This window comes from Diabrotica undecimpunctata, chromosome 4 (assembly GCF_040954645.1).
Source record: "Diabrotica undecimpunctata isolate CICGRU chromosome 4, icDiaUnde3, whole genome shotgun sequence".
Classification (NCBI taxonomy): domain Eukaryota; kingdom Metazoa; phylum Arthropoda; class Insecta; order Coleoptera; family Chrysomelidae; genus Diabrotica; species Diabrotica undecimpunctata.
The window spans coordinates 27,599,610-27,609,036 of NC_092806.1; the positions used below are offsets into that span (position 1 = coordinate 27,599,610).

Sequence of the window (9,427 nt, forward strand, 5' to 3'; positions counted from 1 at the left end):
AGTTTAGAATCTAGTTCTTTATTTAATAATTTATTAAATTTTTTAAGATTTTTTTCTTTCGTCTCATGAAAAGTTCTGTTATAGGTTCTAAGTTGAGAACTATAAAAATGATCAAAAATGTCACTATTTGTTAAGTTTGAAATTTCCAATTTTAATGAACTGTTTAATGACTCTAACTTTTTTATTAATTTGTGATTATTACAAATTTCTGAATTTAAAAGTTTATTTCCTAACCTGAATTGTTTTTCATGTGTATTATGGATGTCTTGTCCATATAAGAGGTTTTGAATTGGCTTTATAACTTGTTGGATATGTGGTGGTAACAATCCTGTTTTTCTACATTTTAAAAGAAAACATCTGTGGTTATATTCTTTGGCGAGTTTGATGTGATTTCGTGACCATGATTTCATTTTATCAACAGCTAAAGTTCCAAAAGTAGATCGAATCTCTTGGTAAAAACACATACCTGTAGTTGACAATGAACCAGAAGTATTTGCTGACAACGTAAGGAAGTAAACGTTAAATAGTGGGTTTGCAGCAATAAAAATGAAATGTGTACTCTTTTAAATTTTTATTCCAAGCTTTCGGACATTGGTTATGTCCTTCATCAGGGAGCTACAAATGTGATTAAGAAATTGTTGGTGTTGGTATAATTAATTAAAAATTGTTTCTACTTACAAACTTAACGAGGTTGTATCAACAAAGATCTATTATAATATTGATAAAATTTTTCATGGTCTCTCATCTATTTTAATATATAAAAACTATTTTTATGACATTGATAATATTCTTGTAAATGTATCTGATAAAGACACTAAAACTATCCTTACAGCAAGATCAGTAAATATTTTAACGAATTCAGTTAACAATTCCAAATTTAATAACTCAATATTTAATCTTTTATTAATAAAAACTAAAAAATTCTTAAAACAAAATCCCAATTTGATAGTCACAAGATCAGATAAAGGAAACATCACTGTTATTTTGGAAAAACAAAAGTATTTAGATCTTTCTGTTGATATAATAGAAAATGATACATCATATACCACATTAAATAATGATCCAACTTCATCAATTAAACAAAAATGTAATAAAGTAGTAAAATCGTTGTTTGACAATCAAAAAATAGATGAGGCTACAAAAAAGAAATTATCTAACTATAAAGGTATATCTGGAAAGTTTTATTGTCTACCAAAGGTACATAAAACCCCATTATCTGTTAGACCCATTTTAGCCTCTATTGGCACACCTACAGAAAACATTGCTAACTACTTAACAGATATTTTAACGAATGCATATAATTGTGATAATGAATACTATATTAAAGACTCATTTCAAGTTAATCAATTATTTAATAACATACAATTGCCAGAAGGCTACGTGATTGCAAGCCTAGATGTAGTATCCTTATTTAGCAATGTTTATCTAGATATATGTACACTTGTCATTAGTAATAAATGGGAGATTATTGCTCAACATTGTAACATTGATAAGGACACATTTTTCAAACTGTTAACTTTTCTGTTCGAAAACAATTATTTTTCATTTAACAAAAAATTTTACAAACAAACTTTTGGTACACCTATGGGGAACCCAATATCACCAATAATTTCCTGTTATGTAATGGACCACATACTAGACACCATCATCCTTGTCCTACCTTATAAATTACATTTTATAAAAAAATATGTTGATGACATAATATTAGCATTACCAAGCACAGGGATAAATGATATACTTTGGTATTTCAATAGTTACAACCCCTACATTCAATTCACATTAGAATGTGAAGATACTACAGGTTCAGTACCTTTTTTAGATACCAAATTAATACGAAAAGGTACCCATTTACTGGTTGATTGGTATAGAAAACCTCTCAGTTCAGGCAGATATTTAAATTATTGGTCATACCATAAATATTCGATGAAACTGAATTTAGTTAAAGAAATGAAAAATCGTGTCCTTAAAATCAGCGATACCGCTTTCCATACAAAAAATCTAAAAATCCTTTATAACCTATTCATTGAAAACTCATACCCAAGTATACTACTAAAGAAAATTTTATTTAACACTCCACAAAATTTAACTAGTCATTTAAGAAACGAAGAAAATCTGTCTGTATCACAAGATAGAATTGGACCTGTAGATCCTTTACCACAACAAACTACAATTAGATATGTATCTCTTCCATACATTAAAGACATTGGACAGAAACTAAGTAGAATTTTTTCATCAATTAATAATATCAAAATTGCACATAAAACGGTACTAACAGTTAACAAAGTTTTTTCTAAACTTAAAGACCAATCCGCACTCTTGTCTTTAACAGATGTTGTTTACTGTATACCGTGCGGATCATGTGAACAAGTATACTATGGTCAAACATCAAGATGCCTTAAAGATCGCATTACATCCCACAAGTCAGATAATAGACTGCATCCTGAAAAAACTGCATTGGGTGAACATGTATTTAAAAATGGGCATCAGATAGATTATAATAACATCAAAGTAGTAGAACAGGAAAGTAACATCACCAAAAGACTTTTTCTTGAAATGGCCTACATTTGCCAAAATAATAATACAATGAATCATAAAACGGATATTGGCCATCTAAATGAAATGTTCTCCTATTTGTTACTACTAGATAAATGTAATAATAACACAAACAACAATTTATCAATTGACATTTAAAAGAATTTTGTCAAAATAATGTCACGTATTTATTTAGAATAATTAAGTGTTTTTGTATTTACAGTAATAATTTTTTTAAAATTTCAAACATAAAAATAGTTTTTATATATTAAAATAGATGAGAGACCATGAAAAATTTTATCAATATTATAATAGATCTTTGTTGATACAACCTCGTTAGGTTTGTAAGTAGAAACAATTTTTAATTAATTATACCAACACCAACAATTTCTTAATCACATTTGTAGCTCCCTGATGAAGGACATAACCAATGTCCGAAAGCTTGGAATAAAAATTTAAAAGAGTACACATTTCATTTTTATTGCTGCAAACCCACTATTTAACGTTTACTTCCTTACGTTGTCAGCAAATACTTCTGGTTCATTATATATATATATATATATATATATATATATATATATATATATATATATATATATATATATATATATATATATATATATATATATATATATATATATATTTTTATGATATGTAAAATCGAGAAAAATATTGGTTTGTTTAAAATATTTCAAAGTTCAAAAAAAACATTAAAATAATGCAGATAAGTAGGATAATATCCAACAAACATTTCGGAGAAGGAAAGTTATAAATTTCGCATAATTTTAAGTGAAATCCCAAAGACAATTGAAATACATTAATGCAGTGATTAAAGACAATAGAAGGGATTATAGAAAGAGGTTTTTGTTAGTTTTTAAGATTTATAGAAAAATATTATTTGTAAATAAGTTTTAGGAAATTTATAATTATAGGTAAAAATTTGTTTGTTATCGAAATGAAAAAATGGGGGAATTGTGACGAGTTTTGATTGGCGGAGATTGAAAAAGGTGGGATAAGTATGTAGGAAAAAGTTTAGCGAGATTGAGGAGAGAGAAAAGATATAATCAGTTGGTTTTCCAAATCTGTAAGAGGAACAGTGATTGTTCTCTGGCGGTTCCTGAAATGTAGCAAGCAGTAGTGGAATGTTAGTGAGTTTTTGTGGAGTTAGTGTATCTGACAGAAGCTGAAGCAGCAAAATATTGTAAGTCATATTTCTCTACTTATATTCCAAGAGTCCCTGTTCAGGCCAACGAGAGATTCAGTTTATCGTAAAGAGAAGATATTCCAAGAGTCATTTTTCAATCGGGCCAACGAGAGATTCAGTTTATCGAGAGGAGAAAGGCTATCATAATTTGAATGATTTGTGCTTTTGAAGGAGATCATTAAGGACGATATACTTGCAACAATCTGTGTAAGATTGCTGTTTACATAGGGAGCGGTTGAGAGGAGATAATATAGTCTACAAGGAACAAGGATTTGGACCACTCATCATCAGAGAGAGATATTTTTGTTTCTGCAGTTTTTTTTTCTTTTATTGATAACAAAATTTTTACACGTAATTGAGAAAGGATATAAATATTTTGATTAGGAGAGTTAGAATAGTTTGGGATTTTGAGATTTCAATTAATATTGTTTGTACCATTAATTTTGATTGTTCACGTACGGAGAACAAAATTTTGAGAATCCTTATATGAGATTTGTTTATAGAAAACCTTTGAGTGTGAATTATTTCATTATTTTTATTTCAATATATAGTGTTAGATCATATGTGTTTTTTATTATTCCGGTATTCTCTGGACCTTACCTTTCACATGTAATAGCCTAGATATTGAAGCACGAATTTAACCCTAAGATAAAAGAATTAAAAATTGTGATAGAGTCATAATCATATCATTTAAATAATTTTAATTAATCAAAAAAATTAATTAGCTAATTATTGCTTGGCGCACCAAGACTATAAATATCACAATAATATATATATATATATATATATATATATATATATATATATATATATATATATATATATATATATATATATATATATATATAACAATGTGATTTTAACAATTTAATCAGAAATCTCAAAATGTAATAAATATCAGAAAAAGTAATTTACAGCAACAAAGTAATATTATGCCTTACCTACAAGAAACATCTTCTACAGTTAACTTAAAGAACTTAATTACGCTGATTTTTTTCTGTTTGATCAGGATGATTTGCGAAAACCAGTGCGAAACAACTAAAAAACGGTATAAAATTTCTACTCACCAGTTGTATGACATTTAGCCTTACACCCTTTCGTCGCACAAGTCCACAAAAGGCAATTCGATTTTTTTAGAGTCTTTCGCAATTAAAATTTGAAATTATTCATAACCATCATTTTTTATCCGCGTTCGCTTAGAACGTAATCAATTAGCAGTTCACTATCCATGTTGAAGAAACAAGGGCAAATGAAGAGAAATTTTTCTTTTCGCATGATTTTAGGTAGCTATTAATAGAATTTTGTGGAATGATAAAATAAAAACCAATAAATTGCAGTTACATTTAAGACATCTGGATTTGGATTATTCTGTGAAATTACCAGAAACTTGCCGTTTGCAAGGATTTTATGATCTATACCTGATCCGGGGTGCAGGTACGCCAGTGATCAGTTTACCGATCTCTTCCGGTCTATTTTGAAAACCCTACTTTTATGGCGGTGATGAGTTTGTACTATGTACGAGGGTATTTATGGTAATTGGTGATGAGTTTACGTGTACCCGCTAACTTGAGCTTCTAATGTTGATAAAATATAATGTCTTCTTGTGTTACTCCTCGACCGTACGTGAATTTTTCTGTGTTTTCATGTAGTTGTACATTTGCTATTGCGTCCTCATAATATTTCTGATTAGCGACATGTACTTGTAATTTGTTCGGCTTTGTTTTTGTGCAGCCAGTACTATTTCAAACTCTAAAGAATAAATTTTCCTCTTGTAACCGATAAACGCAAGCACCAGTGATATGGTGTACTCGTTATATATTTCAAGTAATATCTTATTCGATGTAAAAAATGAGAAATAGCTAATATCCTTACGAACATTTTCAAGAGTTTTTTAATGTAAATGATAAGGCGTTTAAATATAATTTTAAAATTTTCTAAAATAACATCGTCGTAAAATGTTGCATCAAAGTATTTAAACGATGATGATCAAAACTGTAGAAGATGCTTTCATTACTGATGAGCATATTGGAGATTTGTAAAACAAGAAAAAGAATATTAATTCAGTAAATTGTGTACGGATATTTTGATTTATTCCAAATCACATAAAAGCCTCTTTGGTCTTAAATATTGACTTTACACAATAAAAATGGATTAAAGAATACTCGAACAGAACCAAGAGGCAAGAGTGTGAGTAAACTTGACAACCTATTGTTTCACACCTAAGTCAGATTTTAAATAAATTTATTAATCAGACTTGAAGCGACAAAAAAAGAATATTGAGATGTTGAAGAAAACTGAAACTTTTCAATTGACTTACCATAAACAGAAAGATGTGTACTATAATTTGAGTATAAATATTCACATTCAAATTAGTTGTAGTCATAGAATCAATTATAAAAGTACCAGCATTTGAATTAATTCTTATTGTGAAAATGCAGTGACTTGCTTTTCAAGAATGCAGTTCAATGTTGAAATGAGTTCTCATTTCAAAGAGAACTTTTCTTTTGCGAATTATATGCAGTGCGTGAGTGATTTTTTATTCCATATACCTACGAACATATACGTACCTTTCGCTCGTGCTCGTTTTGTTGGATTGTTTGTGATGGCTTCATCATCAAGTTTTACACCGGTACTGTTACGTACAGTCAGTAAGTCTGTCTATTCACCAAGAGAGAAGACTATTGTCCTGAATTTTCACGATGCTCTGGTTTCTCAGAATCCCACAAACACTGTTCGCAACATAGTCGAAAGTTGTGCCAACATGACTGGCGTAGGAGAGTCAACTTTATATAGGTTCCTATCAGAAAGAAAAAAACACGGTATAGCTAACCCAAACACAAACGAAAACTTAAAGAGAGGGAAAAAGCCTGTTGAAATTGATGAATTTGCCAAAAATGGTATTCGAAGGAAAATTCATGGATTTTTTTTTCAAAAAAGAAATACCAAACATAAACAAAATTTTACAAGAAGTTAGAGACGACCCGGATTTGCTTCATATCGGACGAACTAAATTGTGGCAAGTTTTAAAAGAATTAAATTTCCGGTGGGAGAAATCAGACCGAAAATCACTTTTGATTGACCGGGAGGAGAAGATGATGTTGGAGAAGAAATTATCTAAGATTCATACGAAAATTCCGGGCTGAAGAAAGGCCCATCTTCTACCAGGATGAAACGTGGGTAAACTCAGGCCATACTCTAAAAAAAATTGGTCAGATAAAAATATATTAAGCTCCAGGCAAGCCTTTATGGAAGGTTGGTCTACTGGTATCTCCCCACCTTCTGGTAAAGGCAGTAGATTAATAATTTCTCACATTGGCAGTGAAAAAGGATTTGTTAAGCATGATTTGTTGGAATTTCATTCCAAAAGCACAAAAGACTATCAGGATCTTTTCGAAGAGTATTTTGAGCAAATGATTAAACACATACCACCAAATTCAATTATAGTATTAGATAATGCACCTTATCATTCACGACTAGTAGAAAGACTTCTAACGAATACGTGGAAGAAACAGGATATTCTTGACTGGCTGCGGAATAAGTATCTGCCTTACAAAGATGGAATGGTAAAAGCAGAACTTAATTGCCCGGCAACACAAATCTAAGTTCAAGAAATACGTAGTTGACAAAATGGCGGAAAGGCCACAGTCTTTAGACTTCCACCCTACCACTGCGAAATAAATCCGATTGAACTCATTTGGGCACAAATGAAAAGTTATGTGGCTAGAAAAAATACGTCATATAAAATACAAGCTGTACGTGAATTGTTATACGAGTATACTATTTATTTTGAATTTCAATAGTTTTCTAATCGTAATTATATAAGGTAAGTAATAGTAGTTGTAATCGTAAGGTATTAAAGGGGAAAGGCGCAAAATGTCGCCTGTCAAAATCTTCAATGTGTTTTAAATGTATCCATTTTTTTTTTCAAATCCTGAGAAAACTAAAAAGCATTTTTGAAAAATTTAAAGGCAGAATGAAATATTTTTTAGAATAAATAAAAAGTTTCTTTTGCATGCAATATTTTCAATTAAAAATTATACTATATTTTCTCTTTTATTTATTTATTTCACCCCTGTTACATAACATATTAAAATAAACATTGTAGAAGTTTTCAGGGACTTTCTGCCCTGAGTAATAATGTAATCTTTAATTCTGCGTTTAAATTTTTCAAAAATATTTATTAGTTTTCTCCGGATTCGAAAATAATGGATAACATTTAAAACACATTGGAAATTTTGCCAGGCGACATTTGGCGCCTTTTTCCTTAATTAAATAAATGTATCTTTTACAAATGGCAAGAAACTTTTTATTTTTGAATAAAATAAATAAGTTTTATTAAAAAATACAATTTACATAAGTACAATTTAAAAAATATATTTATTTAGTTCAAATAAATGTTTCAATCATATACTCTACGACACGGGTCGTTCATTTCTAACCATTCAAAATACCCCCGTAATAGGATTATAAGGTATTGTATTCCTTCAGATATAAGGTGGGTTAGTCGAAAACGTCTTAAACCGTCAGTTTTAAGTTGGTTTTTACTATTATATCGTATTACCTATCCTCTCTGTATTTCAGTTTTCTAATTAGGGTTAAACTTGTAGTGAGCTATCAACAAATTGTGAACTGTGTATAGGTCTTGCTGGAAACACATGTAGGTGTTTACAAAATAAGCAGTTTCTTAAATATATACAGAGGGAAGAGTGAAAATTCCGTGATTTTTGAAGTAGCTTCTGCAATGCGTTATTCTACTGAGGCCAAAAAGATACTGTATTGCTCTTTTTTGTAATTTAAAAATAATAACAGATTGGGCAGCTGTACTACGTACTAGAACCCCAAAAAGGAAGGCCATATCGAAGATGAGACTCGAACAAAGAAAAATATGTTATTTTTTCTCTCTCACTCGAAAACGTTTACAATGCAGACGAAACTGGGCTCAATTGGAAAGCTTTGTCAAGAAAAACTCTTGCGTCACGGCGTGAATTAGCAGCACCTGCACGTAAAATAAGCAAGGATCGTATCACTGCCTCCTTAGCTTGTGCTAATGCTACTGGCAGACACCGATTGCCCATGAGGCCCAGACGTGCCCATGCTTGTCATTGGTAAAAGCAAGAAACCACGTTATTTTATTTTAAACACGTTAATATGAATGCGATGCCTATCGTTTATACTTCGCAAAAGGCAAGCAAAGGCTTGGATGAATAGTACAATTTTCAGAAATGGTTTATAGGAAATTTTATACCCTCCGTTAAAGCCCATCAATTAAAAAATGCTAAAAGGGGGAAAACATTATTGCTTCGTGATAACGTCCCAACTTATCCATCATGTAACATCTTTTTTCGTCAAATCGTCTTTTCGTCGACTTTTATAAAATCGTCAAAAGACGATTTTATAAAAGTCATGTTTCTTCCACCTAATGTTGACAATGGATCAAGGCGTTATGGAAACTTTCAAACGGTTTTATAGAAAAGAATTGTTACGTAAGTTACTTTTGGAAAAAGAAGAGAAGAGAGAAGAAAGCCTGATAAGAAATCATGGAAAAATTGGCTTGAAGGACGCGTCCTATATGATCGGAGCGTGGAATAAAGTGTTGTGTTGTAGTAGAAAATAGTGAAAAGTGGAAAAAAGTGAATATGCAAAAGAAAACAAGAAGATAAGTCTAAAATGATAGATATGCTAAAAAAACTC

The 9,427-nt window shown here is 30.3% G+C and overlaps 1 long non-coding RNA gene across 1 annotated transcript in view; it reads right to left on the minus strand.

Moving 5' to 3' along the window:
* LOC140439337 (uncharacterized) overlaps positions 1-9,427 on the minus strand; it is a 432,790-nt gene that overhangs the window by 380,655 nt on the left and 42,708 nt on the right. The window lies entirely within an intron of this gene.